Here is a 14,849-nt window from a genome sequence, read left to right as displayed (position 1 = left end):
GTTTGAATAAACTGACCATACAAGTTAAATTATTTAGTGTGCTGCAGAAAGTATAGATCCTGCACCATATAAACATCTCTTCCCTTGGTCTCACACAGAAGTTGAAGTTTTAAAACACAGTATTGTCCTTTACCCTTTGGCCTGATTTGCGTTAGTCCTAAGCAGATAAGCTTCATTCATATCTCTAAATGAATTCTGAACCCTTTTTCAGCTTTTTGAACATTTGCTGTGTGAGAAAATACTGGCTTTCATGGCTGCTGAGCTCTAGCTCTGAGTTTCCAGGTGTCACACAGATACCCAAAGTTCCAGAGACCAACCATGTTATACACAAAGAGCTGAGCATCTCAGAATTTGGAGATAACCATTACAACTCAGGAATAGGTGTGACTGCTGTAGGAGCTTACAATCTAGGTATCATTACAATAAGCATTCCCCTGATAAGCTGTGCCCAGAGGGTTTCTTGACTCGCAAAACCTATAATAGAGTTGAAATGTTAAAACTGTAATTAAGACAGTATGAGATTCCTGAGATAGCTGTAAAATGAATTTATTATATTAAAGATTTATTTCAAATTTAGAGAATCCACACATATGCAATTGAGTTTACTAAAAAAAAAAGGGTGTAGTAAGAAATAAGCAGACTGTGTTCCAGAGTTCTTTTAATTTTGTCTTTTTCTTTTCTTTCCCTATTCCAAAGTTATATTTTCTTCTCTTCTTTTGGAAATGTCTTCTCATGAATGTTTGTAGGAAAAAGTTCTTTCCATAAGGATATGCTAAGAGCAGAAGACTCCCATTATCAGCTTAAGAACATTTCATGGGAGAATCTAACTTTATAGACCTCTAATGTTGCTCTGCCAGAATTTAGGGAAGTAAAATATCTCAAATATCTTAAGACTTTGAACCTTCTTGTGTGGGAGACAATAAAAAAGGAAAAGCCATTCATTTTCTGAAAGTCGACATGAGATTACATTTTAAAGGAGACCCTTCCCTTGATTTCTATCTGAATAACTTACAAAAAATCAATTTATCTCAAGGTGGCAACATATTTTTGATCAGTAGATGCAAAGATAATTTTCTCTAATGTATATTTTCTTTCTTGAATCTTGAGCTTTTGTGGGACATAAAAGTTTATCTTGATGAATGGGGATTTATTTGAAAAACTGGAATGAAGGGCTTTCTATAGATTACCTGAAGAAAAGTGGGAACCATGAGACATGATATCTAAAATGTGAATTGACTATTCTCCTCAGCCTTGTCTTAATCTCATACTCCCTTCTCCATCTCCACTCCCAAATTCAGGAGATTCATCTTTCACTACTACAGTGTTAATAGCATAGGCTTTAGAACTAGACCTAATTTTTTTTTCATTATTTAGAGAATACTGTATTAGTTTCTGTAATCAAACCCGTGTAGATAAGACCTTACATATTCAATACAGTGCATTACGCCTGTACAAATGGGAAAAAGTAAGTTTAACGTTTCTAGACCCATATGGCTGTTAATTTCTGTGCAATGTCAACCCAACATGCTACAACTGGGGTACTGTTTCCAAAGTTGACAGCACAGCTAAAGTTTCCAAAAATTCAAATTTTTTTATTTATTTATTTATTTATTTATTTATTTATTTATATAAAAATGCCAATAGCAGTATGTTATGTATCAATAGCAGCTACGGCTTTTCCAGGTTCTGCAGTCATCTGAACAAAATTATAGAGACATCCAGCGTAAACCTGATTTTGAATCCAGGTTCCACCACTTACTTTGAATCCAGGTTACATAACTTACACTTAGTTGTGTGTTCTTTGTAACTTAATATCAGCCTAAATTTCCTCATTTCCAACATGGCAGTGATAACAGTTCATCACTTCATGGATTCTTGGGAAGATTAAATGAGATAATACATGAAAAGCCATTATTTCCTAATATATAATAATAATAATAAATGAAAGTCATTGCTTTTATTAGATTTAACTAAAGTAGCAAAGATGACTATGATAACTCAATTCCCTTTCTAAGCTATTATTTTTATTCCTTTTAGCACTAAATTAAAAAAAGGTAAACTGGATATATGAAACTTAACTAGAAGCCTTTCTGGGCCCCCTGAAATTTTACCCTGTAGATCCTGGTAAGGTCATCCTGAGGGATCATGAGGAAGACAACTGACTTAGTTAAAATGAAAAGCAATATAATAAAAGAAATACAAGTAAGATGTACTCTGAGTTACCATGTCTCACCTATCAGCATAAATCCAAGTTTGTTGATATACTCTGTTAGGTGAGGCTATGGAGAAATAGGTATGCTTATGCATTGCTCTCAGGAATGCAAAATTCTGCAATCCTATAGAGGAGAGTTTGGAAATTTGCATAAGCATTTACTTTTTGACTCAGCAATATCTCTTATAGGAAATGTGCAAAAAATACATATTGGCAAAAATGAGAAAAAAACATATGCATGCAGCTATTCATAGCAGGAATATTTCTGGTAGCAAAAGGCTGAAAATAACCAAATGTCCCATCAAGATGGCACTGATTGTACAGGCTATGGAAATCCACTTGGTAGAGTACTGTGCGGTTATAAAAAGGAATGAGAAATATCCATATATACTGGCATCAAGTGATCTCTAGGATCCACTATGAAGTTAAAAAAGCAAAATGAAAGAAGCGTGTGTATGACATGCTATTGCTTATTTAAGAAAAGGAGTGATAAAATATATTTTACATGTATATGCCAAAAACTAAAAATCATGGTTACTTACAGGAGGAGTGAGGCAACAGGGTAGAAGCTAGACATCTCTGAATAGATCTTGTTTTGTAAATTTAATTTTAGAATCATGTAAATATATTACATAATTATTTAAAAATTAAAGGGATCCCTAATATTGAAAGCAAAATGAAAGAAATAAGTATATCAAATTGAAGGCATAATCAAACTAAGAGAAATTATTTCAAGTGACTTTAAAATTTAGTAAATTTCACTGAAGAGTCTTTAGTGTGATATGCCTTAAGAACAGAAATAACAAAAAATATTTTTTTCAATAGTCTGTTGTTGGTGTTAGTGTTGTTATTCTGGGACTGAGAGAATACTGTGGGATAAAGCAAATGAATAATTACATTGGTGTAGTTAGGGAAAGTAGATATTAAGTTTTCAATGAGACTAAGTAAAACTTGTGTGTTCCTGAATTTGAATTGAAAATACACATATGGGAAAAAGCCTAAAATAAACCACGAACCCAATACAATAAGCAGCCAAGATTATGGTCTCTAAATAGGATTTTCTACTAAAAGAAACCAGAGCTCCTTAAAGAAGGGTGATTCCAGGTTTGGAGCAAGAAATGTTCAAGACAGACCTGAAACATCTTGTTATATCAGAAATAAAGGGGCTGAGGAAAAAAATCAATGAAGCTCCTATGAGCTTACGTTGCGATAATTTGGCCATCAATAAGAATACTAACTACAGTGGAGTGAAACAAATCCAATATGCTTCAGAAGGATACTGGGGAAAAAAAAAGCAAAATCAAAAAAGATCCTTGTACTTTGAAGAGTGCTAGGGAACCAAGTTATTTTGAAAACTGGTAAATAAGGATAAAGAATCAAGCTTTTGCTGTGCAAAGGAGAGGCTAGGCCTCCCTATGGTTGTGCCTAAGAGCCTCCTCCCGAATGCCTCTTTGTTGCTCAGATGTGGCCCTGTCTCTCTAGCTAAGCCAACTTGAAAGGTGAAATCACTGCCCTCCCCCCTACGTGGGATCAGACACCCAGGGGAGTGAATCTCCCTGGCAACGTGGAATATGACTCCCGGGGAGGAATGTAGACCTGGCATCGTGGGACGGAGAACATCTTCTTGACCAAAAGGGGGATGTGAAAGGAAATGAAATAAGCTTCAGTGGCAGAGAGAATCCAAAACGAGCCGAGAGGTCACTCTGGTGGGCACTCTTACGCACACTGTAGACAACCCTTTTTAGGTTCTAAAGAATTGGGGTAGCTGGTGGTGGATACCTGAAACTATCAAACTACAACCCAGAACCCATGAATCTCGAAGACAGTTGTATAAAAAGGTAGCTTATGAGGGGTGACAAGGGGATTGGGAAAGCCATAAGGACCACACTCCACTTTGTCTAGTTTATGGATGGATGAGTAGAAAAATAGGGGAAGGAAACAAACAGACAAAGGTACCCAGTGTTCTTTTTTACTTCAATTGCTCTTTTTCACTCTAATTATTATTCTAGTTATTCTTGTGTGTGTGCTAATGAAGGTGTCAGGGATTGATTTGGGTGATGAATGTACAACTATGTAATGGTACTGTGAACAATCGAAAGTACGATTTGTTTTGTATGACTGCGTGGTATATGAATATATCTCAATAAAATGAAGATTAAAAAAAAAAAAAAAAAAGACATAATGCTGAGCAAAATAAGCCAGGCACAAAAAGAGAGATATTGTATGTTACCACTAATGTGAATTCTGTGAAAAATGTACAATGTTTTATACTGTAGAATGTAGGGGACCTAGAGATACCAATTAGTGGAGGGGGAATGATAATCTAATAAGAACAGATAAACTATGGAGGGTAATCTCAATGTTATGGGAATGCTCAGGAATGATTATGGTTTGTAAACTTCTTGGATATAGTAAGATCATGTTGGAAGCAATAGTTATTTTAGGTTTTTTTTTTCTCTTATTCCTTTGTTTTCTTAGGGGTTGTTAATTTTCTTGGGGTATGGTAGGAACATGTTGGAAGCAATGTAGTTATTTTAGATTATTTGTTTTTCTTACTCCTCTGTTTGGACATGGTTTATTAATTTTCTTGGGGTATGGTAGGAACATATTGGAAGCAAAGTAGTTATTTTAGGTTATTTGTTTTCCTTAATCCATTGCTTTGTTTGAAATGTTGTGGGGTTTTTTTGGTTGTTGTTTGCCTGTTTGTTTTTAATTTTTTGATAAACAAAGTTAAAAAATTGAAAAAAAAATCAGTAGAAAAATGGGAGTAAAAACTAAATGACAAATAGGGTGGGATGGGGGGATGGTTTGGGTATTCTCTTTTCACTTTTATTTTTTATTCTTATTCTGATTCTTTCTGATGTAAGGAAAATGTTCAGAAATAGATTGTGGTGATGAACGCATAACTATATGATCATACTGTGAACAGTTGATTGTATACCATGGATGACTGTATGGTTTGTGAATATATTTCAATAAAAATGAATTAAAAAAAAAAAAAAAAAGAATCAAGCTTTTGTCCTGTCTTTCTTATACGAACTAAACCTGAGGGTCACCAAATAGTTATTGAGGGGGAAGTTTCTCTTTATAAAAATATTTCAGTTCATAAATGAAGAATGATAAAAATAGATTATCACCATTTTGTAAGCCCTAATGAAATGATGGATCTAGGCGGTGATCATTAGTGCTTGCAAACATCACAGAAAGATAGTTGCCTATTGATTTGATTTCAAGGTTCTAGATCAGACTACCAATTTACAGAAAATACAGGGAATAGAAAAACATTTAAATATCATCACAAGGATACAATTTGCAAAACTTAGTCTGTAGGAAATTTACAGGAAAATGGCCTGGTTATTTTAACAAATAAATTCAGGGGAAGGGGAGGGAGAGACAAGGAACCTGTTGCGTAAAAGATTAAATGACTGACCCAAACTGTCTTTGGAACCTGATTCAAACCAAGGGACTATAAAAAGAGAAGTAGGGTGGGGGAAGAAAGGGGCAGGGGAGAAAAAGAGAGAGGGGAGAAAGGAAGGAAAGGAGGAGAAGAAAAGGGAAGGGAAGAGAAAAGAAAAAAAAAATGTATGAGACAATCAGGAAAATTGAACAACAAATATTTGGAGATATTATTAAGGAACTAATGTTCTTGGGTGTCATAATGGTATTATGGTTATGTTAAAAAAGGAGTCACAACATTTTTTTGTTTATTTTTTACATTTTTTACTGTGAAATATAACATATACAGAAAAGTGATAACTTTCAAAGCACAATTTAACAAGTAGTTAGCAAATTTCAAAGGATGTTACAGTTCCACAATTTCATTTCCTTATTGTGAAATATAACATGCAGAAAGGTGATAACTTCCAAAGTACGATTTAACAAATAGTTAGCAAATTTCAAAGAATGTTATAGATTACAATTCCACAGTTTGTTCTTTCTTTATTGTGATATATAATGCATATACAGAAAGGTGATAACTTTCAAAGTACAAATTGATGAGTAGCTATAGAGCAAATTTCAAAGAATTTTATGGTTTACAGTTCCACCATTTCAGTTATTTCTTTCTAGATGTGCTAATACCCTAGCATCTTAAAAAAATATTTATATAGATTCAGTATTCATAATCCTTTGTTAAATCCTATCTTGTCTGTTGCTACTCCTCCCTCTCGTTTAATCACTTTCTTGTTCTTCAGGGATAACTGGGCAGTGACCACCCTAACTTGTTCATATTAAAAAGGGGTGTCAATATTTTGGGGAAGGGATCTGCCACTGGTTGATATTTGTGCCGGTTTGAATGCATTTTGTCCCCCAAACGCCATTATCTTTGATGTAGTCTTGTGGGACAGACTTTTGGTGCTGATTAGATTTGCTTGGAATGTGCCCCACCCAGCTGTGGGTGGTGACTCTGGTGGGATACTCCCATGGAGGCGTGGCCCTCCCCATTCAGGGTGGGCCTTGATCAGGGGAGCCATATAAACGTGCTGACTCAAAGAGACTGAACGGAGTGCAGCTTGAGTGACGTTTTGAAGAGGAGCAAGCTTGCTAGAGAGGAATGTCCTGGGGGAAAGCCATTTTGAAACCAGAACTTTGGAGCAGACACCAGCCACGTGCCTTCCCAGCTAACAGAGGTTTTCCAGACGCCATTTGCCATCCTCCAGTGAAGGTACCTGATTGCTGATGTGTTACCTTGGACACTTTATGGCCTTAAGACTGTAACTGTATAGACAAATAAACCCCCTTTTTATAAAAGCCAATCCATCTCTGGTGTTTTGCATTCCGCAGCATTAGCAAACTAGAACAGGTTTTAGGAACTGTTTTGGTCCTGTTAACCCTGTTTTCCTTACTCCTTCTCCTTATGGCAATGGGAATGTTTATCCTATGAATGTCCCTCCTTTGTATATTGGAAGCAGATAACTTTTGTAAGTTGCACAGATAGAGGGGAATTTTGTATGAGGACTGACCATGCCTATAATTGATTTCGATGGGATCTTGTACTTAACTATTGTTACTGAAATGATTTAAGTTTCTGTGGTATTGTGGGATGAATGTATTTTGTATTTGGAAAGAATATGTTTTTCTGGGGTCCAGGGGGTGGAATGTGCCAGTTTAAATGTATTATATCCCCCAGAAAAAGCCATATTCTTTGATGCAAACTTGTGGGGCAGACATAATAGTGGGGATTAAGTTGGAATGTTTGGATTAGGTTGTTTGCATGGAGATGCACCCCACCCAACTGTGGATGATAACTGATGCGATATTTCCATGGAGGCATGGGCCCACCCATTCAGGGTGGGCCTTGATCAGTGGAGCCATATAAATGAGCTGGCTCAAGGAGAGGAAACAGAGTGCAGCTGTGAGTGACGTTTTGAAGAGGAGCAAGCTTGCTAGAGAGGAACGTCCTGGGAGAAAGCCATTTTGAAACCAGAACTTTGGAGCAGACGCCAGCCACATGCCTTCCCAGCTAACAGAGGTTTTCCGGATGCCATTGGCCATCCTCCAGTGAAGGTACCTGATTACTGGTGTGTTACCTTGGACACTTTATGGCCTTAAGACTGTAACTGTGTAGCCAAATAAACCCCCTTTTTATAAAAGCCAATCCATCTCTGGTGTTTTTCATTCTGCGGCATTAGCTAACTAGAACAGAGGCTGTTTCCTCTAGGTTTTGGGATTTATCTGCCATGGGTACACTCTGGAGGATTTAAGCTTCTGAAAAATAAACAGTCAAACTTTTTATAGTCTCAGATAGAGACCTAGGTATTTCGGACTACTGTTGATTAGGGCTTGGCATGTACTGTGGCCATTTGGAATATGTAGCTTGCATAAGAGTAACCTCCAGGATAGCCTCTCAAATCTATTTGAAATCTCTTAGCCACTGTAACCTTATTTTGTTACCTTTCTTTTCTCCCTTTTGGTCAAGAAGGCATTCTCAGTCCCTCAATGCCAGGGGGATTCAGTCTCCTGGGAGCCTGTCCCACATAGGGGGGAGGTTAATGAATTTATTTGGAGAGTTGAGTCCAACATTTTACAGATACATACTGAAATATTTATGGGTGAAATAATTTTTAAAACATAGAGTGGTGCTATATCAAGTTTTCTAACCTTAAGTTAGAAATAGACTAAAGCAGAGATTCTTCTCACTGCAAAATACAGTGAGTAGAGAAGCTGTCTAGGAGACCAGGGTTTCAGACAAGTCTGAATTGTAAACCAGCTTCCCTTATTCTAGGGAAGGGTACTTTCAAATAGATGAGAGGGACGGATAGGTGAATGGCTATTGGAACATGCCTGACACACAAAATAAAAACATAACTCTAACTGATTTCCTCTAATGCTACAACTGGAGTACTAAAATAGCCTCCTTACTGATCTCTCCAGGCTTCCATCCTTCCCACTCTTCAGACTAGTCTCAAAATAGAAACCAGAGCAATCCTTTAAAAATAATCAGATCATTTTACTCTTCTGATCAGAGCTTTCCAATTGTTTCCCAGATCACTCAGAATAAAATCCAAAGACCTTACCATGGTCTCAAGCTACTTCTGACTCTCCCCATGTCACTCCATTCTAGCCCTATTTACTATCTTGTTGTTCCTCTAACATTACAGGCTAGCTCCAAGCACAAAGCCTTTGCATTGACCTGTTTCCTGTGTCTGGCATGTCTATTCCGTAAAGTTCTGAGTCTTCTCTTACTTCCTTCAGGTTTTTCTCAAGTGCCGAATTCTCAGTGAGGCTTTCTCTGGGCACATTAAAAATTCCAGCTCCCTTTCCTATTCACTTTCTATCCCCTTTCCTGCTTTGTTTGTTTGTTTTTTTCCTTAGCTAATCAGATACGCATTTTACTTGATTTGCTTCACTTACACTTATTGTCAGTCTTTCTCCCAAGCTCCATGGGAGAGGAATATGGCCTGTTTTCTGCATTACTGTCCTTAGTGATTAGAACAATACCTGTCATAATAGGTGCTTACTTAAGAAGTATTTGTTAAATAAATGAATATCAGCATGACCCCCCTCACTTTCTTCTATTCTATAGTTCTGTGTTATTAGTGAGGTCTTTCCTGAAGAGCATGTGTAAAATAGCACTTTCCCCTTGTATATACAACAGTGACCATCACTAGATCTCCTTACCCTCCTTTTTTTTCTTATTGCACTTAGCACCATTTCACATATTATATATTTTTGTATTTAATGTTTCCTTTCCATCAAATCCAAGCTACAGGAAGCAAGGGACTTTGTTTTCTAAAACACAGTATTCTCAGATCCTTCAAACCATATTGACTCTTGATACAAACTCAGTAGCTATTTCTTGGATTAATTAATGAACCAATTCTGATCAAACAGCATTCCCTCTGCAATCACAAGTATGGCCAGTGTGGGTCTGAGGTTCCAGCGGAACCTAGAGAAGCTCTCCAGAGAGCACTCTGAACTCATCTTCAAAGAAGAACACTGCTCCCTTGCTGGGTACTGCAAATATCTGTGTTCCCTATTTCATTTCTGCCTCTGAAATTTAACCGCATAATTGCCAGCTGAGACCAACAAAGTGAATAAAAACATTTAGCAAAGAACATTGTAAACTATCAGGAATTAAGCAAAACTTAACACATTTGGGAGAGGATTTCAGGAAGATGGATGATTGTAGGAAGTTTCAGCAATCAGTTCCTCTATCAAAACAACTATTGAATTGGCAGGAAATGTCTGAATTAAATATTTTGAAACTGGAGTCTAGTGGAACACTATAGCATCTAGGGAAAAGCTGGAGGAAGAGGCAGTAAATTGGGGTAAATAACCAGGAATTTAACCCCTCATGTAGTGGCTAACTTCCCCCATTCCCCAACCATGTGGCAGGCAGCAGGTAGGGCTCCTGGTGCAGCTTGCTGGTACCAGGGTGAGCTATAAGGACCTAGTCCTCCAAAATCTGGGTGTTTGTGGTCTGATTGCTGATCACAGCTTTTGAACAGAGCTGGGGGGCCAGCCCCGAGGGTAGCCATTGTTACAAGCTCCCTCAGGAAAAGTGGCAGAGAAGTCTTCAAGAGAGAGTACCTATTTTTTTTTTCTCTTTCCTCCTTCCATTTCAAGCTTGAGAGCAAAATAGTTTGGAAAAGTCACAAATAGGTGGCTTCAGCCCTCAAGAAGGAGAACAACAGCAAAAACCCTAGGAATCCCAGAGCAGTGGAACAACAAGATTCTCAGATTATACCAGATTATAACAAGATAACACTCAGAATATCCAGTTCTCAACAAAAAAATTACAAAACACACACACACACACAAACCCACAGGAAAGTATGGTGTATACAGGAGAAAAAAATTGCCAGAAATCATCCATGGGAAGCCCATACATCAGAACTTTAGTGAACAACTTTAAATCAACCATCTTTAATATGTTCATTGAGCTAAAGGAATTGATATACAAAGAGCTAAAGGAAATTAGAAAAATGTTGACTGAACAAAATAAAGAGATAGACCTTATAAAAAAAGAACCGAACAAATTTTGGAATTGCAAAGTACAGCAATGTAGATGAAAACAAACACTACATGTATTCAACAGCAAATTTGAACAGGCAAAAAGAAAAGATAGTGAACTTGAAGACGAGATGATTGAAATTATCCAGGGTGAGGAGCAGAAAGAAAAAATAATGAAGAAAAATAAACAGAGCCTGAGGGACCTGTAAGATACCATCAAATGTATCAACATATGCATCACTGGAGTCCCAGAAGGACAAGAGAGACAGAAAGGGGCAGAAAAAGTATTTGAAGAAATGACTGAAGAATATACACATCTAGGAAACTCAATGAACTCCAACCAGGATAAATGCTAAGAGATCTACATCAAGATACATTATAGCAATATTGTCAAAATCCAAAGGCAAGAAAGATTTTTAAAGCCACAAGAGAAAACAAGGGATCCCAAATAAGATTAACAAAGGATTTCTTACCAGAAACATAGAGGCTAGAAGACAGAGAGATGGCATAGTTAAACCCTCAAGAAGAAAAAACCTACCAACAAAGAATTCTATATACAGCAAAATTTTCTTTCAAAAATGAAGGCGCAATCATAGCTATGTCACAGATGGGAAAGCCAGGGAGCCCAAGGATTGCTGGTAGCCAGAACACAACTGACCCCAGGAGGAAGCAAGCCTTCTAGCCTCTGAAACTGTGTCCAGACTTCCATTTGACCAAGGTGGTGGCAAAAGATGCTCTGGAATCTTGGAACGACTAGCAGAAACTAGCAGAGCCATCTTAACTCCAGAAAACAGTTTAAGGGTTGCAATAACTGGACCAGTGCCAAATCAAAGAAAAGCATGCAAAAGAATAGGCTAAGCTCATAGTACCCTTGCCACCCTTCCTCCAGCCCCTTCCTGGTACAGTGTGGAGCCAGCCTGCACTCCCATTGTTGGACTCTGGACCTGTCCCAGAGGGAGTAGATTAAACCCTAAGTGCATACTGGAGTGCCCATATGTCAGTGCCAGTCTATCCTGTGGGAGCCTAAACACTGAACCAGGTAATTTGTCTCAGATTTCCCTCCCAGTATTTGCCTGAAGGCAGAGAAGCAACCTGCAGACTGTTGAATCAGTAAACAAAACAAAACAAAACAAGTTGAAGTAGCCTGGGGCAAAGGACTACCTGCATTGTCATGCAATAGAGCAGATAGGAGGGGTGAAAGTCTGTTCAAAGGGGGTAGAGGGAGCATTTGTACTCCTGTAAACCATAAATTGGGGAAATTCCTATGGTCTAGAGCAATTCCAAGCCCAGGAAAAGAAACAGCCTCCACTGCTTCACCCCAGCTCAGATAAAACAGAGAAGACACTGCACTTCGCATTTGCCTTGGGCTGGTCTTCTTGGTAGTGGGGCTGTAGGACACCACCAGCCAAAGAAGAGCCAATTTGCAAAGACAATTGAAAGGTATTTTTTCTTTGGTTTGTTTTGTTAACTCCTGGACTCAAAGAAGTCTCTGTCACATCACTTTAAAAGATTAAAATGTGCAATGTGTAGTGGAACATTACAAGATGAAGAAATGGGAAATGATGGCCCAACCAAGGGAACAAGAAAAAAAAAAATTCAGAAGCCATCATTGAAAAGGACCAGATTTGGACATACAAGACAAAGACTTTTAAAAAATAACTCTTGTCTAAGAGGGGAACGATTATTGTAATGGTCCCTAGATTATAAGTTATTAGGGCAGTCAAATCTATTCCTGAATTGTAATGGCTATCTCCAAACTTTGAGATGCTGATCCCTTAATGTATAACCTGATTGGTCTCTAGAACATTGGGTATCTCTGTGACACCCGAAACTCAGAGCTAGAACTCAACAGATATGAATGTCAGTATTAGTGCATACAGCAACTGTTAAAAAAAAAGAGCTGAAAAAGAGCCCAGACTTCAATTAGTGATATGAATGAAGCAGATCTGGTTAAGGCTAGGGCAAACCGGGCCAAAGGGTGAAGGTCGAAACTGGCTGTATTTTAAAACTTCAAATTCCATGTGAGACCGAGGGAAGAGATGTCTATTTGGTGCAGGATCTATATTTTCTAAACAGTGTAACTCTACAGTCAGTTTGTTCAAATGCCACATTTACATGGAACATTGAATTGGAAGTGAGATATGGTAGGTTAGTATAGGTTAGAATGAAATAGTGACACATCACAAAGTAATTTGGGCAGAGAATAAAAATATATTTGCAGGGCCCCCTGAGGAGCTGGGAAAAATGCGGAAGTGTTTCACTTCCTAACCTGGCCTGATGCTGATGTTGTCACAAATATTGAGGACTGGTGGTTTGATGTGCTAAGCCCACTATCATGGGACTTGCCCTTATGAAGTTTGTTACTGCAAAGGAGAGGCCAAACTTGCATATCATTATGCCTAAGAGTCTCCCCCTGAGTACCTCTTTGTTGCTCAGATATGGCCCTCTCTCTCTCTCTTACTAAACCACCCCAGCAGGTGAACTCACTGCCCTCCCTACTATGTGGGACCTGATTCCCAGGGGTGCAAATCTCCCTGGCAGTGCCAGATATGACTCCTGGGGATGAATCTGGACCCAGCATTGTGGGATTGAGAATATCTTCTTGACCAAAAGGTGGATGCAAAATGAAACAAAATAAAGTTTCAGTGGCTGAGAGATTTCAAATGGAGTTGAGAGTTCACTCTGGTGGACATTCTTATGCACTATATAGATAACACCTCTTAGGTTTTAATGTGTTGAAATAGCTAGAAGTAAATACCTGAAACTATCAAACTCCAACCCAGTAGTCTGGACTCCTGAAGATGATTGTATCACAATGTAGATTACAAGGGGTGACAGTGTGATTGTGAAAACCTTGTGGATCACACTCCCTGTATCTAGTGTATGGAAGGATGAGTAGAAAAATAGGGACAAAAACTAATTGAAAAATAGGGTGGGATGGGGGGGATGATTTGGGTGTTCTTTTTTACTTTTATTTTTTATTCTTATTCTGATTCTTTCTGGTGTAAGAAAAATGTTCAAAAATAGATTGGAGTGATGAATGCATAACTATTATGATGCTACTGTGAACAGTTGATTGTACATCATGGTATATGCATATATTTCAGTAAAACTGAAGTTAATTAAAAAAACAGAATTAAGAAAAGAAATTGAAGAAATAATGATTTTCTGTTCTCTAATTTATATATTCTGTAGAAGTAAGTTTTTTTAACTGCTTGTTCTTTGTCTGAAGCCATGCATTTTCCTTCTAAAGCCACTGTTGTTCAGACTTCACTGTGACTTTAATGACATCAGCTGCATTAAAGGAAAATTTGACTTCAATCAAAACATTCCCATTAAAGAATTAATTCCCAAGAAAAAAAATAATAATTCTCACTATGCTGAAGGAGATAAATGAAAACACTGAGGGAGAACTGAAGGATATCAGGAAAACAGTTAACGAACAATACGAAACTATCTTTGAGATTCTCAATAGGAAACAAACAGAAATACTGGTGTTGAAGGCCACAATAACTGAAATTCTCTAGAGGGTTTCAAAGCAGATTGGAGCTGTCAGAAAAAAAGAATCAGTGAACTTGAAGATGATTGAAATGATTCAAGTTGAGGAAAAGAGAAAAATAATTTAAGAAAGCAAACAGTATAAAAAAGCAAACAGAGCCTAAGAGACCTGTAGTACACCATCAATCATACCAACATATGAATTAAAGAAGTCCCAGAAGGAGAAGAAAGAGAGAGGGCAGAAGGAGTATTCAATGAAATAATAGCAGAAAACTTCCCAAATTTAATGAAAGATATGAATATGCACATTCAAGAAGCCAAACAAACCAGAAATAGGATAAACTCAAAGAGAACGATACCCAGACACATAGTAATCAAAATGTCAAATGCCAAGGACAAGGAGAGAATTCTGAAAGCTGCAAGAGAAAAGCAAGAAGGTAGGTACAAGGGAATCCCAATAAGAATAAGTTCCAATTTCTCACCAGAAACCATGAAGGCAAGAAGTCAGTGATACAATATTTAAAGTGCTGAAGAAAATTCTTGTCGATGAATTTATATCTAGTAAGACTTTCTTTAAAAAATGAGAGAAAGATTAAGAAATTCCCAGATAAACAAAAGCTGAGAAAATTTGTTACAACTAGACCTGCCTTACAAGCAATGCTAGAGGCAGTTCTTCAGACTGAAA

This window comes from Choloepus didactylus, chromosome 4, assembly GCF_015220235.1.
Source record: "Choloepus didactylus isolate mChoDid1 chromosome 4, mChoDid1.pri, whole genome shotgun sequence".
Lineage (NCBI taxonomy): Eukaryota > Metazoa > Chordata > Mammalia > Pilosa > Megalonychidae > Choloepus > Choloepus didactylus.
Note: the sequence above shows the minus strand (reverse complement) of the source record.